Source organism: Diceros bicornis, chromosome 14, assembly GCF_020826845.1.
Source record: "Diceros bicornis minor isolate mBicDic1 chromosome 14, mDicBic1.mat.cur, whole genome shotgun sequence".
Taxonomy (NCBI): domain Eukaryota; kingdom Metazoa; phylum Chordata; class Mammalia; order Perissodactyla; family Rhinocerotidae; genus Diceros; species Diceros bicornis.
The window spans coordinates 38,170,411-38,177,173 of record NC_080753.1 but is presented as its reverse complement, the minus strand read 5'-3'; the positions used below and the strand labels follow the sequence as shown (position 1 = coordinate 38,177,173).

General features: G+C 41.0%; 1 non-coding gene across 1 annotated transcript; it reads right to left on the bottom strand.

Moving 5' to 3' along the window:
* Positions 1-1,640: 1,640 nt before the first annotated feature.
* On the bottom strand, positions 1,641-1,712 carry TRNAA-CGC (transfer RNA alanine (anticodon CGC)). Its single transcript has one exon. It is a non-coding gene; the product is annotated as a tRNA-Ala (tRNA).
* Positions 1,713-6,763: the final 5,051 nt, after the last annotated feature.

Here is a 6,763-nt window from a genome sequence, read left to right as displayed (position 1 = left end):
TATTGGGGCTGCTAGCTCGGAAAACACCAATTCCAGTGTTTTGTTCTCTGCCAGGCTCTGCCAGGAGTCACAGGATGGAAAACATCCTGATGGAGAGCAGCTAATTCGCTGAAAAATGAATTTAAAAACAGTCTTTACCTGGCATGTACCCTGAAATAGACACTGCTTTATAAAAGCATTTCTCAACTAGAAGAGTTCACGAGCAACATCTTTGGACATCTGTGCTTTAGATGGTTATAGTTCCTGATGCACAAATAGGGCATCCTGAGGTTAAGTGTCTGTGGAGTCCTATCTTTTTCATTTTCTTCTGTGAGATGCTGATCTACCCTCTCCGGCCCTCATAGCCTTTGAGAGGCTAACGGGAAATCTTGTTCGTTTATTTGTACATACAAAACAAGCTTTATTTCTTCTTGTGAAATTTGGCTTTTACAGTTTTTCTAGGACTTTGGTACACAAACCAACATCCAAAAGGAAATGAAAATGGAACTGATTTTGATACATCCACCCAAAGTAGAATCATATTTAGAAACAAAGTAGTCCCATAATTTTTACTGGCTCCTTGTTTATACCTATGGTGTTTGTTTTAGGAAACAGAAGAAATTTATGCATCTATCTATTCCTACCATTCCTTCTTCACTCCACCCCCCCATTCACACACACTGCCCCTTTGGTTGCATCCCAGAGATCTTTGGTGTGGTGTTAAATCATATATTCATTCCCCTTTATGACTTAAAGTTCGAAAAACAAGAAACTGGAATTCAATGGGCAAATGTAAGAAATGTAGAAAGGAAGAAATTTTAATTCATTACTCTCCAATATCCTTGCAATTTTATTTTAGCTAGATGTGTGTGTGCGGGCTGGGTGTTTTCCACCATATGGCGTGTGAAAACCTCCAATGAGTCAACTTACCATCGACCAGAACAACCGCTCTGCCAAAATCCGGCGTCGAACAAAAAAATCTTCAACACCTTAAGCCTAATTTCCTCCCAAATCGAACTACTGCCAGCTGATAGCCTCGAGCCCTGAAACTTCCAATGACGTTTTCAATGTTCGCGTTGACAGTCTCCACACTCCTAAGCGCTGCGTTTGGGTTGTCCAGTGTTCTCCCAACCACTCACTCGAATAGATTGGGAATCCGCTCCCTCAACTCAGCTGCATTCGTCCAGTAATTAACCGCGATGGATGGACCGGTGGAGGGAAAGAAGGGGGGAGGAGAACGTAGGGGCAGGGAAGTCAGGTGGAAGCTTTTCTCTTGTTTGTTAGATGACACAGATCTGACTGCTCAGAGAACTAAAGGAACTAAAAGAAAGTTTTCATAGGGCCCTTTCTTTTCCCCTTTACTCTCTTTTCCCCTTTACTCTCTGCCCTTTTTCTGTCCTGTCCTTCCACGATATACCCAATAAAACTCAATTTGAATGTGCCAGTTGTGGTGGCAGGCTTCTTGCTTCTGAAGTAGGGAATTCTGAAGAGGGTGGTTCCTTTTTCTTTTTTCCCTCCTCCTCCCTCTTGTCTTCCTTTTGCCGATGCCCCACCCTAGGTGTTGATAAACCCCAGGGAGCAGGAACGGGAAAACAACGAAAGCAATCCATTGACTTCACTTTCTTGTGAACCGGAAGAACGGAGTTGGTAGAAAACGGAAGTGGAGGTGCCAGGGATTGAACCAGGGACCTCGTACATGCGAAGCACGCGCTCTACCACTGAGCTACACCCCCTCGCTCTGCGTGTTTTTGGCTGCTTCGTAAAATGTTACTTCTATTTTCCATTTTTGTTTCTTTCACATAAGAGTTGGCTGGAGAGAGTCTACTGTGTTCATTTTGACTATTTTTGAAATTACTGACCTGGACACCGTCTAGTGGCTTTACTAGGAGAAGAGTAACTAGATTGTAGTCCAAATAGCACCGTTTCTGACTCTTAAAACCTTCCCACTCAAGTTAGCCTGCCCCAAGGTGCCCTTACCAGCAGATTGTTTGGGTGAATGTTACTGGCCTCCGCTAGGAAAGTCCCAGGAAAACCACGTCTCCAACGTATATCGCAGCGATAATGATTCAGATTAAGTGCTTTCAGTCCAGAGGCAGCTGGCGGTTTTAGTTGAACTGGGGAATTGAACTTCACACTCTGTTGGGTCGAATGCCGAGGCAGCATCCTTGTCCAACTGACTCGCAGTGCTGCTTCTCGTGTAACACGCTCTGAGATTGCCCTTAGTTCTGGTTCCACACTCCATCTCTATCCCTTGCTTGAGGATTATGTCCTCAAAGGGTTTTAAAAGCAACAACAACTTCAAAACTCCATCACCTTTAAATGAAGTACCTTTTTCTAACTGTTATCTTGAATGAACAACGGCAGGGGCAACGTAGGGCGCGGAGCATAGCAGTGGGATCCAGCAAAGCCGGCAAGCAGCCTTCCCTTTAAGAACCTGTTGACACAATGAAAAAGCCTGCTGTAGATATGAATACTTGAAAGAATAAAGTCAAAGAGCCCTGAAAACCTTCAAGTGGTGCCATAGGTGATTGAAAAATGTCAGGGCGTCCTAGATACTGCAAAACAAATAGGATTGGATTGTCTGCGAAAGAGCAGAGGTAATGGCCGCTTGCTCACTGGATGCTTTCAGTTTAGCGTGTACCGCAAAGATCTACATACTGACTTCAAAAACTAAGGCTGCTCCTTTATCCAAGAACTTCTGCGTAATATTGACAAACGTATTTTGGATAGATTTTCATTTGAAGACTTAAAAACTTAAGTGTTTACTAAGTATTGCTTCTGCTTCCATCTTTTAAAATGGATTATATGGAGCCAGCCTGGTGGGATAGTGGTTAAGTTTGCATGCTCTGCTTCAAGGGCTGGGGCTCGTGGGCCTAGATCCTGGGCCGGGACCTTCGCACCGCTCATCAAGCCATGCTGTGGTGGCATCCTACATACAAAATAAAGGAAGATGGGCACAGCTATTAGCTATTATTTAATTTACTATTTCAGGAAATCCTAGACTGATCCTTTTCTGCACCTATCCCATGAGAAGGATGTCTGAATGCTAGACCAAAAAGTGTTTCTGCTGCTAAGATCCTCCCACTCCAATCTTCCCACTCCAGTCAGTCCACTCCAAGATCTTCTCACCAATACTACCAGAGCATCGGTTCCAACAGGGAGAGTGCCAGGTTGGAATATTCACTTCTGTGTCTAATTCTCTTTTCTTTCAACTTCTGCTTACAGAATGGTGAGAAAGACACAGTTTAAATTAAATACAAAATAGAGACCAGACTTGAAATTTCCTTGAGCAGACAAAACCATTTAAGCCACATAAGCAAAACTAAAATCTAGCTTATTGCATGAACATAAGAAAAACTTAACTTGGGTTATTTCATGTAAATGCCTCTGATAATCATAAAAAAAACAAGTAATCTTCCTAAAAATGGTATAAGGTAATCACTTTTAACCAATTCTCTGCTGGAGTCTGGAAACTCCCATTGTAACATCCAATCACTGTAAAAGTTAAACAACTTCCTCATTTTCACTTTATAAGCCATCCTGTGACGTCATGCCCCGCAGCTTTATATCAATTTTAAAATTTGAAAGCTCTCAGTTCACAAACTGTTCTTATATGCACGATAAACTCTTACTAAATACTATTTTATTGATTTGGTGGCTTTAATTTTGCTATTTCTGGATTTTTGACCACATATATGACAGTGTAGAAGGATGTAAAGAAGATTAGCAGTATGTTGCCTCAGGAATTTAGGTCCAGGTGGGAGAAAAGACAGAGGTGGAATAAATTAATAACACTTGGTGAGAAATGAAGTATGACGAGATGAGTAACATGATTGCTGATCTCAAAATTTAGACTAATATGGGGAGATGGGACAGAAGAGGAATGAATTTATCACAAAACTTGGTCGTAAATGAAGAGCAACAGGTGTATTTCACAGTCACTGCTCTAGCAATCCCTGGTGTAGATTAGTTAATGGATGCTTCAGCTCTAGTTTAGGAGACTCCATAGAAGGAAGAGGGAAGAGAAAAGGAAGGAAAAAGATACAATACATTATAGAGCCTTGTTTGGACAGAATTCTCTCCTAAATAAGGAAAGCGCAAAGGTGGCAATATGTGAGCTAGAACACTAGGTGTTTGTAAAGCCTTTGTAGAAACCTAAGACCTTGTAAAAGCTCCATAGGCCTAGAGAAGTCCTCAAACGTTGTCACATAAGACACAAAGAGTAGTCCTTCTGAGTTTCACCAATACTTTGTGTGACAGTCAACCTCCACAGGAGCTTCAGAGGAAATCCTAAGACTTCTTCTATAGGAAGCAATCAGTAATTTTTATGATTTTAAAGCTTCCCAGATGATTCTGGTAATTAGCCACTTTGGGAGCCACTAGCCTAGAAAGTCAAGCACCCACAAAGTGGATTGGGTTAATTTATTGGGAAAATTTCATCCAAAAGGAGGTGGATCAACAGGAGGTCCACTCTATCTTTCTCCCCATCTTCTGAGTACAAAAAATGGACAAAGTCTCCTTTCTCCTGGAGAAAGAGAGGGTGCTTAAGATGTTTGTCCCACAAGAAGATCTGACTTCTATAGCTCAAAACGGTCATGGCTTTAAGAGTGCCTTGCTACTCTTTCTGGTGCTGGATAAACAGTATGAGCACTTTGGAAGGCATGCATGTGGTTGATTTAGAAGGTGCACAGTGCAGAAGCCTCTGTTATTGGTGACTTCCATAGAGAAGCCAAATTTTCTGGAACCCTGTGTATAGTTGTGCTGGGAGCCTTGTTGAGTGCCTGATTCAGGCTTGAATATCTCAGGTATGAGTGGGAGCAAAATAAGTGTGGAAACTTGCAATAAAGAGAACGTATGAGGCAAGAACATTAGAGAATAACCAAATCCACTTGACTTGATTTCAAGAAGTTATTTGACTATGAAGTGGCACAGCTCAGTTGGTGACAGCTCAATATTTTAATGTGAGATTTCAGGATTTAAGCCCCTGTCAGGCTAGTCTTTCCTTTTGCTTACATTTTTCTAATTTTTAGACAGAGTCTGATTGAAACTTAGCTTTCTCTTAGGAAACTCTTTATGGCATTTATGGTGTGCACCTCCTTCCATAAATCCTCCTATTTTCTCAACAAGCTTCTAAAGGCAAGACTTTGAGGGAGCAAAGCAAATGTTGCAATAGAATAAGAAAGCCATTAGTCAAATGCATGCAACCCAGCAATTTTTGTACTCTATTCTTCAAGTGTAGGTAAAAAGGCAACTTTAGGGACTCTTACAAGGGTTAGATGGGTGAACAAAAGAGTGAATTTAGGCAGGAAAATGGAAAGACAGATTTGAGAGAACGAGAAAGAAAGTAGATTGCCACAGGATTTGGAGTCATATGGGATTTGAGGAGTGAGGGAGAGGGATCCACTGAAGAAAACCTTCATGTAGCTTGACTAGCCTGCTGTTGACTTAGCAAGTGCAGGAGGATGAACAGGATTTCTTCTAGGCTTTTTTTTTTTTTTTCATGTTGATTTGTTTTCACATTAGAAGCAAGAAACAAAAAACTCCTGCCACCATTATGTGGCTTTATGCTTTGTGTTAGCATTGGCAACACTTGGGCGTGAATTAAACATGTGGCTTAATGGATAAAGCACCTAATTCCCAATCAGAAAATTAAAAGCTCACAATGAAAGTTGTAACAACACTCAAAAATCTCCTTATCTTCTAATATCAATGGATAATCCTGAGTCCTTCATACTACTCACTCTCCAAGGGACCTCTCTTCATAGCCTCATGAAAATGTAAAATCAGGGTAAGAGATGTCATGTCTGCAGAGTTCCTGACTCAGAGATTAGAGCCTTCTGGAACCTCTATAAATTGTTACTTAGATGTAATAGACTCTAAAGTGAAAAGCGTCATGGTTCCTGCCATGTGGTGGCCACCTAAGGCACTAATAATGATGACTGGACTTGGAGTGGAGATGTCTGATCCAGGAGATAAAGTCTGCAATGAAATTCGCATAGATTAAACTGGAAAATAACAGCAAAGACACAGAAGGAAATCAGAAGAGAGTGACATATTTTCTGTTCATGGGCTTCTTATTTTTTCTCATTTCTGTCTTCCTTTCTCTTCAATAATATTGCAAAATGGTAGCCCAAGTGAAGAAAATGATTAATCTAGTGGCTACTTGTTGCTTTACACTCATTTCTTTCTTATGTTGTCCCAATCACCCTGCGTAGTGGTAATCCACTGGGTCTTGTGTTTACTTTGTCAGGGGTCAGAAAATAATGAGAAGAAAAGGAATGAAATGAGTCGATTCCATATTATCAGAGTTGTGGAAAAACAGAGCAGTCCTAGATCTGCAGGAATGAAACCCAGAACTTTGACACATGCAAGAAAAACAGCCGACCATTGAGCCACACTGTTGACTCAGTCATAGTTTGTTGCAGTATCCTTGAAACATAACACCTATTTTCTGTGGTTCCTTGAAAGCCTAACTTTTAAAAATAAGAGTCCATTCTGTTAAACCCACTATTTCTACAACCTCTAACCTCAATCATTTTTTTGTACGTACATTAAAGAAAGGATAATAAATTCTAGACTGTGACACTGTTCCTGCTCCTAGAAACTTATCTGCATGGTCAGTCCCCTCCCAGATCCTCTCACTGGCCTAAAGCTTCTTTTTATTTTTATTTGTGAGCCACTTCCATGGAAAGTCCCAAGATGGAATTTTCTCTTAGATTTTTAATCTTTTCCTCCCCATAGTTTCTTTCTCCTGCAGTATAGACCAACTTATCCATTTTCCCTT